Source organism: Oreochromis niloticus, linkage group LG6 (assembly GCF_001858045.2).
Source record: "Oreochromis niloticus isolate F11D_XX linkage group LG6, O_niloticus_UMD_NMBU, whole genome shotgun sequence".
NCBI classification, from domain to species: Eukaryota; Metazoa; Chordata; class Actinopteri; order Cichliformes; family Cichlidae; genus Oreochromis; species Oreochromis niloticus.
Window position 1 is genome coordinate 10,918,271 of NC_031971.2, and position 13,311 is coordinate 10,931,581.

At 40.8% G+C, this 13,311-nt stretch overlaps 1 long non-coding RNA gene across 2 annotated transcripts in view; it reads left to right on the top strand.

The window, feature by feature from the left end:
- Positions 1-603: 603 nt before the first annotated feature.
- Positions 604-13,311, top strand: part of LOC112847055 (uncharacterized) — a 38,047-nt gene continuing 25,339 nt past the window's right edge. The window contains exons 1-2 of one of the 2 annotated variants that reach the window (XR_003220367.1): positions 604-888; positions 4,867-4,969. This is a non-coding gene — a long non-coding RNA (uncharacterized LOC112847055). The remainder of the gene's footprint in view (positions 889-4,866; positions 4,970-13,311) is intronic. The other variant, XR_003220366.1, reaches the window with a different exon arrangement.

The window sequence follows — 13,311 nt, forward strand, 5'->3', positions numbered from 1 at the left end:
TTTGTAAGTTTTAATAAAACGCTGCACCCATTTCTCATTTTCTCAAGAAAAAGTGAAAAAATGAGTGGAGACTCAAGACTTTTGCACAGTGTTGTATGCAAAAGGCAGCTGTCTTTTATAAACAGGATGGTGTTAATAAATCTCCTTGGTTATATTTTCCTCTCTTCATTGTCTTGGTATCTCTTTCCCTCTGTGGTCTGTCTCACCTGGTGTGTTGTGAACTGGTTGTGAACAACACAAATTGAACAGGTTATAATCCACTCAGACCCTGTGACGGTGTGCTACTCCTCTACGTATGTACAAGTACAGTACGTGTGTGTGACTGTATCTGTGTGTTCGTACCGTGGGCCTGTCTGCGTTAGCATGAGCGTTTTCCTGGGGTGAGACTCTGCAGGGAGCGAGCTTCTCTCACAAACACCATCTGTCAACAACAGGCTCACCTGCTAGCAAACATTTAGCTCGGGATCCATCTCCCCGCTCTCTCTCTCTCTCACACACACACACATCACAATACAATTCAGCGATGTCAAAGCAGAAAATAATGCAATTTCCCACTTAGTCCACTTGACAATCTCACCTGCTTTGCAGCCTCTCCGATCTCTAAGGAATACGCACGGTTATGTGTGTTTCCTGGAGTGCAAGTGAGAGAGAGAAGCATATTAAAGGGATACAAAAGCACACAACAGAACATTTGACACCTTGTCTGAACATGAAAATTGGTTGGGTGGAGAGCAAAAACCACGATGCAGAGTGGGGAACAACTTAGGGAGAGAGAAGGTGAGAAAGAGGGAGCCGAAGGCAGGAGGGGGGAGACTATTACCTAAGGTGTCTGACTAAATTAACTTCTCATCATCACTAATTAGCCCCTTGTTCCTCTGTTCCCTCCAGGTGAGTGCTACCTACATTATTGTGTTTCTGCTTGTGTAGTGTGAATATCTGTGTGTGTTTCCCATGTTCACTGTTTGATTTGGTAAAGGCAGTCCCTTTCTTTAGTCTCTGTTCTTTTTTGTGCATATTGAAAACATTTTTAACATAAATCAATATTTAAAACTAAATATTTTATCGTGCTAGTTATCGTTTTGTGTTTGTTTACTACTTTGTACAGGGTTGAGGGAGAAAATAGCTCATATTCCAAGTTTTAACATACCTTGATATCAGTGGCGTGCCGTGACTTTTACAGAAAGGCAAGCAGAGCACCACCACCAAAACAATGTAATTAATCAGTGTTCCTTCACTATTTACCGATTTAACAAGATAAAGTCGATCACATGGATCTTCACTTTCTGGCACTCCTCTGTGGCTGAACTGTAAAATAGCAAAATAATAGACTTTTTTAGTTAAATAAATATCTACCTTATTAAAATTATTTATTATTATTATTAAGATGGAGCTCATTCTAAGTTCTTTGTATTCTGTTTAATTTACAGCATCATATTCTATAAATCATATGTTTGTTGTGGCTGTCCTGTGAAGACCACATAACTGTGAAAAAATGTTTGTCATGAGCTTAGAAATGCAGGCCTGCACCTAATCAACTTGCCTGACCGGACATGGTCAGAACTGCCTTACCTTCTCCATCATAGTTACAGCTTTCCTTGCTAAGTTAGTAAAGGAGTTAACTTTTTCATGCTCTACGTGAAAAAGTCTTTTTGTCAGTGTACAACTCAACAGTGGTCACGCTCTTCTCTGCATTACACATGTTAGCCAAGCTGGTTAGCAAGCAGAAACTCATCTATTACGATGCTAAATCACTGAAGCTCGTCTACTTGCTAAAGCTAGCTGTGTTTCCACACGAAGTAACTGACCTCAGAGCAGTAAAAAGCGACCAGAGACATCCTGCCTTGTGCTCTGGTCTTCCTTGTTTTTACCGTCAAAGACCAGTGTTTTATCAATGCACATGCACAACAATTAGACAAAAAGCTGCTAGCCTCTCAGCTGGCAGTAATTTAAAGGTTAGATGCACATTCTAATTGATAGTCAAGCAGCTTTATGACATCGCTGTCTGAGATGTACCTTATAATTTTGCATCTATTTTTAGATTTGATGCTCGTCCTGACAGAAAAACATAAGCTTAATATTATCTTAGCTTTTGGCTGTATTCCCTTTGCTAAAATGTTCTTGCAAATTAATTCACCGCAATCTGAATATAAGAAGAAATGCCCATTTTTAAAGAATCAGCTGCAAAGAAATCACAATCAGGCCAGTCTGTAACCCTGTATGTGACTGGTTTATTCATTTGATCCTGCATTGTCACAGTGATCATTCAAAATGGCAAGCAAGTAAATGTCACATGGTTAGCGGTCGCATGTCTGCCAAACCACAATAAGCTCAGATGTTTGCAGTCTCAAATTAAAGAGCAAGTCAAAAAAAGGCTGACCTGTGTATTTTTCTATGCTAACAGCACAGCTAATGCTAACAGCCTTGCTAACCAGTAACAAATTATGAAAAATGGCAGTAAAAATCTTAAATCGCTCTCTTTTTAAGTAAATGCCACTCATTTTTTCCCTCCTCAGACAAACTAGATGTTTTTCTTCACTTTTCTCTTTATTGAAAATTATTTGTGTATTCACTGTGTTAGTTAACTATATGTATGAGGAAAAATCATAAGGCTAGCAGTACAGAGTCCCAGATGTAAACACATTTCTTCAGCTTTCGTTTATTAATCCTCTAAAACAGCGGTCCCCAACCCCCGGGCCTCGGACCGGTGCCGGTCCGTGAGTCGTTTGGTACCGGGCCGCGAGAGTTGAGGCTCAGGTGTGAAATATATGGTTTTCAGGGGTTTTATCGGTTTTCAGTGTTATTTTGTTATCGTTTTTATCGTTAACTCGGTTTTCCTGGGTCTTTTCACATGTGTTATGAATAAATCTTCTTTTTTTCGGTACCGGTACTTGTTTTATTTTGTTGTATTTATCCGCGACACCTTCAAGGCCGGTCCGTGAAAATATTGTCGGGCATAAACCGGTCCGTGGCGCAAAAAAAGGTTGGGGACCGCTGCTCTAAAACACCAAAGCATGCTGCAAAGCAGCTCTGTTACACTATTAAACCAATGTAAGCATGCTAACATACTCACAATAGCAACAGCAAAGGTTTAATGTTAACGTTTTACTAAGTATTTTTAAGTATGATCTTAAAAAGCGTAAAACTTTTTTTTAATACAATATATTTTAATAAATAAGACTGCATAAGGGAATGTGAGGGCTGAGATGCATTACGGCCCTGTCTTCACATTAAATTTAAATGTAGGAACCCCAGCCAGTAACAAACACTTTAATTAGCTTTACCTCTGTGTTCAAATGAGGTTTTAAGTTAAGTATTCCACATATTACCTTTGGTATATTAGTGAATGGTGACAAAAGATATTTAAGCTATATATTTCTGCTTTCTCGCCAACATTTTTTATGAATAATCAGATTATTCAAATAGATGTTAATTAGACTTCTACCATCAAAAGACAGCATTATTGGGAGGGATAAAAGCGAGTCATCTCTGAAGAGTGCTCTAATGCCACAAAAGAACCTGCGTGGACATAAAAACAACCGCTCTGTCTCTTTTTTGTTTTGTTACATTTTTATTTCCACCAATTTTCTTTTGTCTTCCCTCAGTGTTCTTTTGCTGGGATATAATTTGAAGAGGAAACAATGGTGCTGGATGAATAACCTGATATAATACATATTCATGGTGTTTCAGAAGCAGTTGAGTTGATCCACTTGTTTGAGACACAACAAAGGTAGCTTCCGCTCCTCCGTTATCCTCTCTGCTCCCAATCCTTCTTCCATTCCTCCTTCAATAGTTTCCCTGTTCGTTTCTCCTTAATTATCTCTTGAAATCCCCCCTCTATTTAAACCATTGTCCTTTTCCCACGTGAAACCTATAAACAGACAGAAGCAGCTTTCTACAGGAAGGGGGAGAGATGGAGGAAATTTCTCAGGGTAATCTTTTTCTTGCTAAAGTGAATAATCAGGAACGCTGTAAGGATGTTTGTGTTTTTGTAACATTGTTAGCATTGCAAAATTAACCAAATTAAGTCAGCTAGATATATAAAACATAATAGCGTGATTAGTAAACCGAACACACAAACACTTGCCACTATATTAGCCATGCAATGTAAAATAACAACAGACTAGAATATCTATAAAGCTGGTCTCATTGCTTAAACAATTGTAATTACAATAACATTGTCTCGTAATCCTTCTAAATAGGAGCCGAAAACTAAATCGGTTTGATGACGATGCAGCTCAGCTTAGTTGCCTTTCACCGGTTTGTATGATAATCCTCATTAACAAAACAGTAATCCTCTCCTTCATGCTGCCATGTTTTCTCCTATCCCCATCTTTCAGCCGCATGAAACTTCTCCAAACTTCTCGCCCTAATTTATTGGAGACAAACTAATGGAACTACAACGTCTTCTCAGGCCGACACAAGAAGGATTGGGCAAAGTTTTGGTGCCCAACAAGCTCAGAGATCAGCTTCTTACGCAAACTCTTCCCTAAATCTTTGTACTTTCACAGTAAATCGTGAATTATGGCTGTTTTTATGTTCCACATGTAGCCTGTGAAACATGAAAACCTGTGTTGAACAAAGGATTGGGAAGGCTCTCCTCTTGTTACGTGGTGTTAAGCAGTTGACGTCTTCGAAAAACAGGTTGAATTTGAATCTGTTTTTCACAATTGCAACTCATGCATCACATTTGCATTAGAAGGGTAGGAAACGGATGGATGGATAAGAAAACACAAGAGTAGCCTACTGTTTGTGGACCAGCTCGTAGCTAAACAACTAGCTGTGTTTTATTGTTTCTGACCAATGAGAAGAATATTGCAACTGATATTCAATATTTTGACTTGGCTTTTCTTTCAAACATGTGGTCAGGTTTGCTGACCCTTTCAACAAGCACAGTGCCCAATCTGGAACTGAAAAATGACTGCAGCCATAGCTAACCATCCAAAAGCTACAAGATACAACTGCAAATAAGGTCAGTTTTTACACTTTCTTTACACTATCTATTCTGACCATCTTTTAATCCACTGAAATGTGCGGTGTGGACATCAGCTCTGGACCCATAGCCATCAGGGGCGTTATTTTCATTAAAGTGACAGGTTGAGTCCGATGTCCAGTTGCTTTTAGTACATTCATGACCACCATGAGATACAGGTGGCCTGTTTCACAGCAGGCAATTTGTCGGAGTAGGAAAGCATTCCTAATTCCAGTGAACTAAGGATGTTTTAATGGTAATCATCACGTGAAAACAGACTTGAATGTGCAGTAAGGGCGTAAGTACTTCCAAGCTTATTCTGAGCCCTTCAATCTCAACAAAAACACCTCCATCACGCTGTCGTTTTTAGGCAATAATGACGTCCTCTCATAAATATCCATGGTGCACATCAGCTGCCTCTGACTAACCTACAGCTGGAGACAATCCTTTGCTCACTAATTATTCAAAAAGCAGACAGGACTGAGAGCTGTGATTCGCCAGCCCTCTTCAATTAGCGTTGTGTTAATTAAAGAGCATCATCAGGTTCTCGTTAGTTATTAAACACTCGAGTGTGATTACTTAACTCAGCAGGACTCCTGAGGAATCATCTGCCCCCTGATCCCACCGATGAGTGCATATATATATGTGTGTGTGTGTGTGTGTGTGTATTCTTTGTGCATGTGCATTTGAAATTTAGCAATGCTAAGGCGCCAGCAATGGGAACAGATTCTCCCTCTCGCACTGCATGTCAATGCTGCAATGAACGCCGCATATGCAAAGCTGCGAAGAAGTGCGTATGCGTGTTTGTGTGTCCGATTAAAAGGGGATTTTTGTTCACATGCTGATGAGGTGTCTGCAGTAAGTTAATTGCCTATCAAGAGAGCAAGCCAGCTCTGCCTCTTGTGGTGTGTGTGCATGTGTGTGTGGAGTTGTGTTTGTGTATTTGCCAGGGCCTTTGTGCGCACGTCTGTGTTGCTTCACGAGCTAATTGCCTATCATAGGTCCACTCAGGTCTCTGTCCTTCACTAGGATCAAGTGTATGCTGATCTACCACATTAAAACCACCTGCCTAGTATTGTGTAGGTCCCCTCGTGCCACCAGAAAGGCTCTGGCCTGTCAGAGGAGGGGCACAAGACCACTGGCTGTGGTGCTGTGGTGATTGCCACAGAGACAGGTGCTTGATTGGATTGGGATGTGGGAAGGTTTGGAGGCCGGGTCGACGCACTAAATGCTTTTTTGAATGAATTTTTTCAGAAGCATGGCAAATTATCCTGCTTCAGGCCCAATGATGGAATAAAGAAAAGCAAAGGACAGTTTTACAGTTTTACTAATATGCAGGTGCACTGCAGTCAGTCTTAGATTGTTATGTTGGGGTTGGTGGGACTGCTCTGATATTCTCGATAAACTCATGAATTCTGACTTCCAGCTTCAACTGGAACGTACTATCAGCCTGACTTTCTGTGGATTTTAGTGGCTAGCGGATACAGTATTTCATGACTAGCAGGAACTGCTACAACTCAGAATTCATTCAAAGTCCAACCTCCATGATGACCTGCTGGACAAGCTATGCAATCTGGACCAGGTCATTGGTGTCAGATAAAAAGTTGCAAGACATTGCATGAGGAAGCATAAGTCCTGCAATAAGTAGGCTAAGAAAAAAAATCCCTTGGCTGGCAACCCTTCCATTACTCCTGCTCTCCAGCAGCCATATCCCAATGCATTCACTGTTTCACTCAGTGCTTATACCTAAGTCTGACTGACTAAAGGCCACAACCATATAGAAATACAGTCTTTGAGCAGGCATACTTCTTCTTTCAAGCTTTGACTCACTGTTTAATTTTGAGATACAAATTAATGTTACACTATGGTACAGACCAGGCTAGTTGATTAGCATGCTAACTTCTGTAGCCATCTCTGCAACATAATACATAAGATCATTGATATAATGTCAAAGCTATTCATTCTTCCTGTTCTGTTAACAAGTTTCAATAATCTAAATATTTTAAAGTGAACTAAAAATTCTATGTATTGCCCATTTAGGTTTTTGAAGTATCATCATCATTCTCTAATGATCATAGCAGCTCCATGTCTGTATGTGTGCTCCCAAACTCCTCTTAGACAATTAGTTTAATCTTCATGCCACTTAGCCTATAAACTGTACTAAGATTCATAACATCTATATGGTGATAGGAGTCTAAACAGACTCTAAATTTTAATGGTCACCAGAGGGTTTAAGTTTTAAGAGTTGGTAAGTTTTTATTTCCTATCTGGTGCGCTTTTTTCCATCCTACACCAGCCCTGCGTCGGCCTGTGGGCCTGCCCAGGATGTACTCTGCCTCTCACCCTACGGTAGCTTGGATAGGCTCCAGCACCCCCGCGACCCTGACAAGGATAAGCAGAAGAGAATGGATAGATGTATATAAAATAGTTTATTCTATACTTTGTCATAGAAATATAAGTTAATTTTCTGCCCAGCAGTTTACTACGTAGGTCCAGGGATTTCCACTATAACTGCATTCATGTTTCTGTAATAAGAATGCAGTAATGTACAATGAAGTATCACCATGTGAAAGCCCAGTCTCCAGGCCATAATTGCATTAATTAAGTAAATAATTTTAATAATGCCCATAGACTCGTCCTAAGCACAATTTTAATTTCACACTTTCACTAGCAAATATGAATGTTTTCCACCCATGTGTTTGTGTGTTGTTGTGGTTCCCACCAGAGCGATTTTACCTCCAGAGGTCCGAGATGCTAATTAAGATGAATCCACCTCCGGTCTTTGTTGTCCAACCCCTCTCTCATATGCAGCAGTGTTATGTTAATGAGCGTGTGTAAAATCTTGGGCCACTGTCCCATCTCACTCATCATAATATATAGTATTTAATAACACTGTGCACATACACACATACACATAAAATCAATATCCGTGATTTAATAAAGCAATGTACCGATCCAACTGGTTTCACAGGCCTTATTCCTGGTCACTGGAGCATTACCACGACAACAGGCAACAGAATAATAGATCTGCTTCAAGTGTATTAATTGAAAGAGTGTGTGTGTATAAGTGTGTGCACGTGAATGCAATGAAAAAATGAGCTGGACATTTTTCATCTCTGGAATGATGAAGTAGGATTTAATAAACTAGCAAAACACACATTCACATACACACGCGTGCAGATTCCCTCAGCAGGTGAACGTAGCTGAGTTGACACTCTGTCAGCACATTGTAATTTGACATAATGAATGCAAGCATCGTTACTGCTGTTAATTGGCCAGACTAATTATACTCCGAGGACGTCATTAGAGAGAACCTGCCGCTCTGTTCTGTGTGTGCGTTTGTAGATGAGTGTAGCTGTGTGTGTGTGTGTGTGTTTGTGTCGATGAGTGTGTTTATGAGTCAGATTGAGGCAGACGGTGGGAAAAGTGCAGGAGACTGGAAGAGGTGGGGTGTTCTCATGAAGGGAGTGGATGAAGATGAGCAGTGCAGGTGGCCAGGACTGATGAAGAGGGAGTGGCAGGGTGAGGAAGGGTATAGTTTAGGTGCCATAACGGGAGGTGAGTTTAGATTTCAAGCCAGGAGAGGCGATGAAGGGTTCAAGCCTGTCAGGTCAAAACAATCAAAGTCCTGAAAAGTTTGTTAGTCTTTGCCAAAGTCGGGGCTGCAATTCACCACGTGGTTTAAAATTAATCCATTCTAACAAGAATAGTCATTCAAGCTAATTTCACTAGTTATTTTTTTATAATCTCACATAAAACACTTAAGTTACTCCATTTATTTTAATACCTTTCTGTATCAGATTTTCACTATTGTTGATTATTTGTTATACTGTAACAATAATCCTTCCTACAAACGCACAAACATGTTAACTGAGTGGGTCAAATACTAGCGCACCAGCGCTTTTGACAGCAGTATTTGGTGCTCTAGAAAAGAAAAGATGCTGGATGTACAGATCTTAGTCACATTGTTGGTACTTATTTACCATTAAGCACAGTTTCTACATGTTTTAAACATGGAAGGCAGGTTTATTACTGCCCTCCATAACCGTTTATAACTAGTTTGTTACTGTCACATTTAAATAAACTGCCTGTTTTTGATGCATCCTTGGCTTCACAGAATAAGCCATCTTTTACTGCACGCTGTGCTCTGTGCTTACAGTGTGAAATTAAATCTCAACTTCTATACTTGGCAAGCTGTTTTTCATTTTTACGTATGTGTCTGTGCCCGTGAAGCATTGCATTCCTCTCTTTAGTACTAAAGTTTTGATAATATCCTTTAACCATCGTTTTTATTGTAGTAGTGTGTATACTTGAGATTTGAGAGGGGAAATAATTATTGTAGTTTCTCCCTATGTGCATCAATGGCCATTCATCCACTTACTTGACTACCAGGAAGAGGGGCTGCACTGATAATAATGAGTAAGGTGGAAGCAGACGTTACAAATGTGAACAAAGGGTCGATTTCCCATTCAAGGTCATCTTCTTGTGCACCTCCAAACTATTTTCAACATCTTTTTTTTCAAACACTCTTTAACTACTAGCTGATTGCTAGTAGGAGAGATCATTAGAAAGAACATGAACATGATTTACATGTTACATAATTCAATTAAGCTATTTGGCAATTAGATTCCGATCGCCCATCCCAGCAGAATGGAATCCCAGTGGTGATAGGAATTAGGGCAGGACCCCCTGGAATCTAAACCTTGGTGGTGGAGGTGAGGATTAAGGCTTGGATGGAGCCTGAATAACACGGGAGAGGCGGGGATGAGGAGAAGGCGGGTGGCAAGAAGGCGTCTGCAAGGGAGAATGACCAATGAGCTATGAGATTTAAGGTACAGCCAGTAAGATGATTGGACTAGACCAGTGATGTTGCAATGATCTTGACAGCGTGGGAAAGAGGAAATGATGTAAAGCTTAGATTAACCACCGAACACTAGGAAGCAGAAAAGTGTGTGACTACAGGTCTTACTTGTTGAATTTATGCATAAGCTTCATTACAGCTTGAAAAAGTTCACCGCAAACCAGAAATGGAAAACATTAGCAAACAAAGTAAAAGCTGAATCTTTTGAAATGCAATAGTGCAATAGTAAGGCACAACTTTAACTTTGCAGGGCAATGTTCTTCATTTCCAGTTTGTGGCTTGCTGTATACAGTTTTGCAACCACTTAGCGATTGAAACTCTGAAATGACACCGTGTTGCTTTGCAACTACGGGCAATCTGCTAGCAACCAAGGCATTCACAAGAAATCTTCTGGTGCAGCACCATATTCTCCAACTGTTTAGGGAATGCACATTTTTCCCTAGTGACCTGTGATTACCAGTTGGATAACTGACCAGTCTATAGGCCTGTGTGAAATTAGCATCTTTACCAACTGATATCGCATCAGCTGCCATCAACCACTTACCAACCAGTTGGAGAATATACATATTTTCCTTGTGATCTGGTTGCAAGATGGTGACCATGGTCAAGGAGAGCATGTCTGGGAATTATATTGGTGATGACTGACAGCTAATAAAATGCTTTTTAATGCAAAAAAAATGGAACGTAATCAATCTAAGCTGTTTCTCTGAGGATTTTTTCTGCTCTGGTCCCAGTTCAGCACTGCACAACAATTTGTCAATGGTTTTAGTTTAGCCTGTGACAGTAACAGTCTAACATTAGTCCTCAAATGGCACTCAGTGGAAAAATTAAGCTGAAACAATCTATGTTTAATAACGAATCAGTCAAAAATGTAATTCAATTCTCTTTGGCATATCCTTATCAGGGTGGCAGGGGGCTGGGGCCTATCCCAGCTACCATAGGGCAAGAGACAGGGTACACCCTGGACAGGTTGCCAATCTCAGGGCTAACACAGAGACAGACAACAAGTGGCACTCACATTTACTCTTATGGTTAATTTAGATGCACCAATTAACCTAACCCCACTAACTGCATGTCTTTGGACTGTGGGAGGAAGCCAGAGTACCCCGGAGAGAACCCAAACACCACACCGAAGGCCCTGGCTAGATGGTGGATTCAATCGCAGGACCTTCTTGCCGTGAGGCAGCGGTGCTAACCACCGCAACAACATGCTACCAAATCACAACAACAGTCATCTAAAAGTTCTTTATATAATACAGGAGAACCCCAACAATCAAACAACCCCCCATGAGCAAGCACTTGGTGACAGTGGGAAGGAAGAACTCCCTTTTAACAGGATACCTCCAGCAGAACCAGGCGCAGGGAGGGGCAGCCATCTCCTATGATTGATTGGGTGCCACAGAAGATGGCTGGATCATTCTTTTTGCTATGTGGCAAATCTTTGTAAAATACTAAGAAGAATTATATTTTTCTTGCTATGTTACATTTCACTTGCTCCCGACACAATATATCTCAGAGCTTCCATCCAAATCAAACCCTTGATGGTGAAAGATTTGTTACTACCTTAAATTAATGAATGACATTTAGAAAAAAAGGTAAACCTACAGTGAACAAACAATGTCCTCACAGTGAACGTGCTGATGTCTCTGGCTTGAAGCAGCATCAGTGGAGTATTTACTTATCCAGTCATTACAGCTGAGAAATTTGAGCAAATTCTGAGAAACAATATCGGCTCGCAGTCCGCCAGCAGGGAGGGAGGGGTGGCTGTGAGTCTGTGACAGAGAAACGTGTAATTTCCTAATTCTGATCTTGCAAGACAATCCGTCCTTATCAGTGTCTGATTCCCACATTGGAGGAAAAGTAGACGGAGAAGCTGGAGGCCATTTCTCTCTCTCACACACTCACACACGCGCTAAATAGAAGACAGAGGCATGAAATTACATGAAGGAAAGGGATATAGATAGAAAGGCTGAGAGACTAGTGAGAGAACAAACAGGCCTATCAAACGACCACAGACCCAGATAACAAGATAAGGCCTAATCAATCAATCCTTGCACACGGAGAGAGATTGCGCTAAGTGGCTCATGAGTCCTGCTGTAAATTAAATCTGCACACTCCTTCAAGTAAGACAGAATGGAGGGAGTGAGAGTTGGAGAGAAGAAGAGAAAGAGAGAGGGGGGATAATAGGGGCTAATTTCATCACCGTGGCCCATGATGAAGCTTTTACACGGTGGTTTGAGAGGCCAAACTAAAAGGCTGGAGGTTTGGTGATATTGAATATGAGTGGTGTGTCATGATTAGATTTGTAAGACGATAGCCAAGAATTAGATTATAGGGTCTAATGCGGATATCTGAAAGGGTGTCAGATCTTAAGGGTTTGGTGTGTGTGTGTGTGTGTGTGTGTGTGTGTGTGTATGTGTGTGTGTGTGCACGTATTTGAGCGTGTGTCTTGTAATTCTCTTCCTGGAGAGGAGAAGCCAACAGACAATGGTCTAACACTCTCTGATTCACTTTAATTCACTCAGTCCAGCATCATACATCCTTATCACTGCTGTGTGTATGTGTGTGTGTGTGTAGACTGAACGTCACCAGGTTGCTAAAACAAAAAAATACTTATAAAAAAGGCAAAGCAGTGAGCGGCAGACCTGAGGAAAAAAGAAAGAAAAGAGAAATGTCTGCGTTTGGTTAAACAGAAGCGCCAGTGTTCCTCAGCATGATAAATCATTTTGCTTGGTTTTCTCTCTTAAAGCTACAGTGCCAAAGCATGTGTTTCACTTGGCGCGGCTTCATTGTTCAGTCACTGGAAAAATGCCTTCACGAGGCAATAATTAAGACTATTCAAATGTTTACTCTCCATTTATTCTGCTTGCCTGTGTGTGCATGTGTGTGTGTGTGTGTTAATAACCCATCTCCAACTTTGAGTATTTATCTAGGGAAAATGGCAAGACAGCATAAAGTATTAGTAGAAACATCATCGTCCCGATGATGGACACATTAGCCCATTTGTATATCTGTAGACGCTCGCTGTCTCCAAGATCGCAAGTATTAAGTCATGGAGCAACTCTTAAGCGCACATGCACTACAGCTCTGGACTTTTATACACATTACCTGACAGAGTTACACTTCAAGTGTTCTTCATTAAACACTGAACACCTCTAACCAGCCAATCACATGGCAGCAACTCAGTGCCCTTAGACATGGTCAAGATTACCTTGCTGCAACCAAGGTATGCAGAAAAGCATCTGTGAACGCAGAGAACATTAAACCTTGAAGCAAATGGGCTACAGCAGCAGACCACACCGGGTCCCGCTCCTGTCAGCTAAGAATAGGAAACTGAAGCCACAATTCACTTCTTCAGCTGCTGAACATTTGATATAATTTGAGTTAATTTTGGGTTGCTTGGCTCATATATTCGATCAAGGTTGGCGAGACCAAAACATTGTAGCCTAAATATTTTTGGCAACTTTATCATGGAGCAATG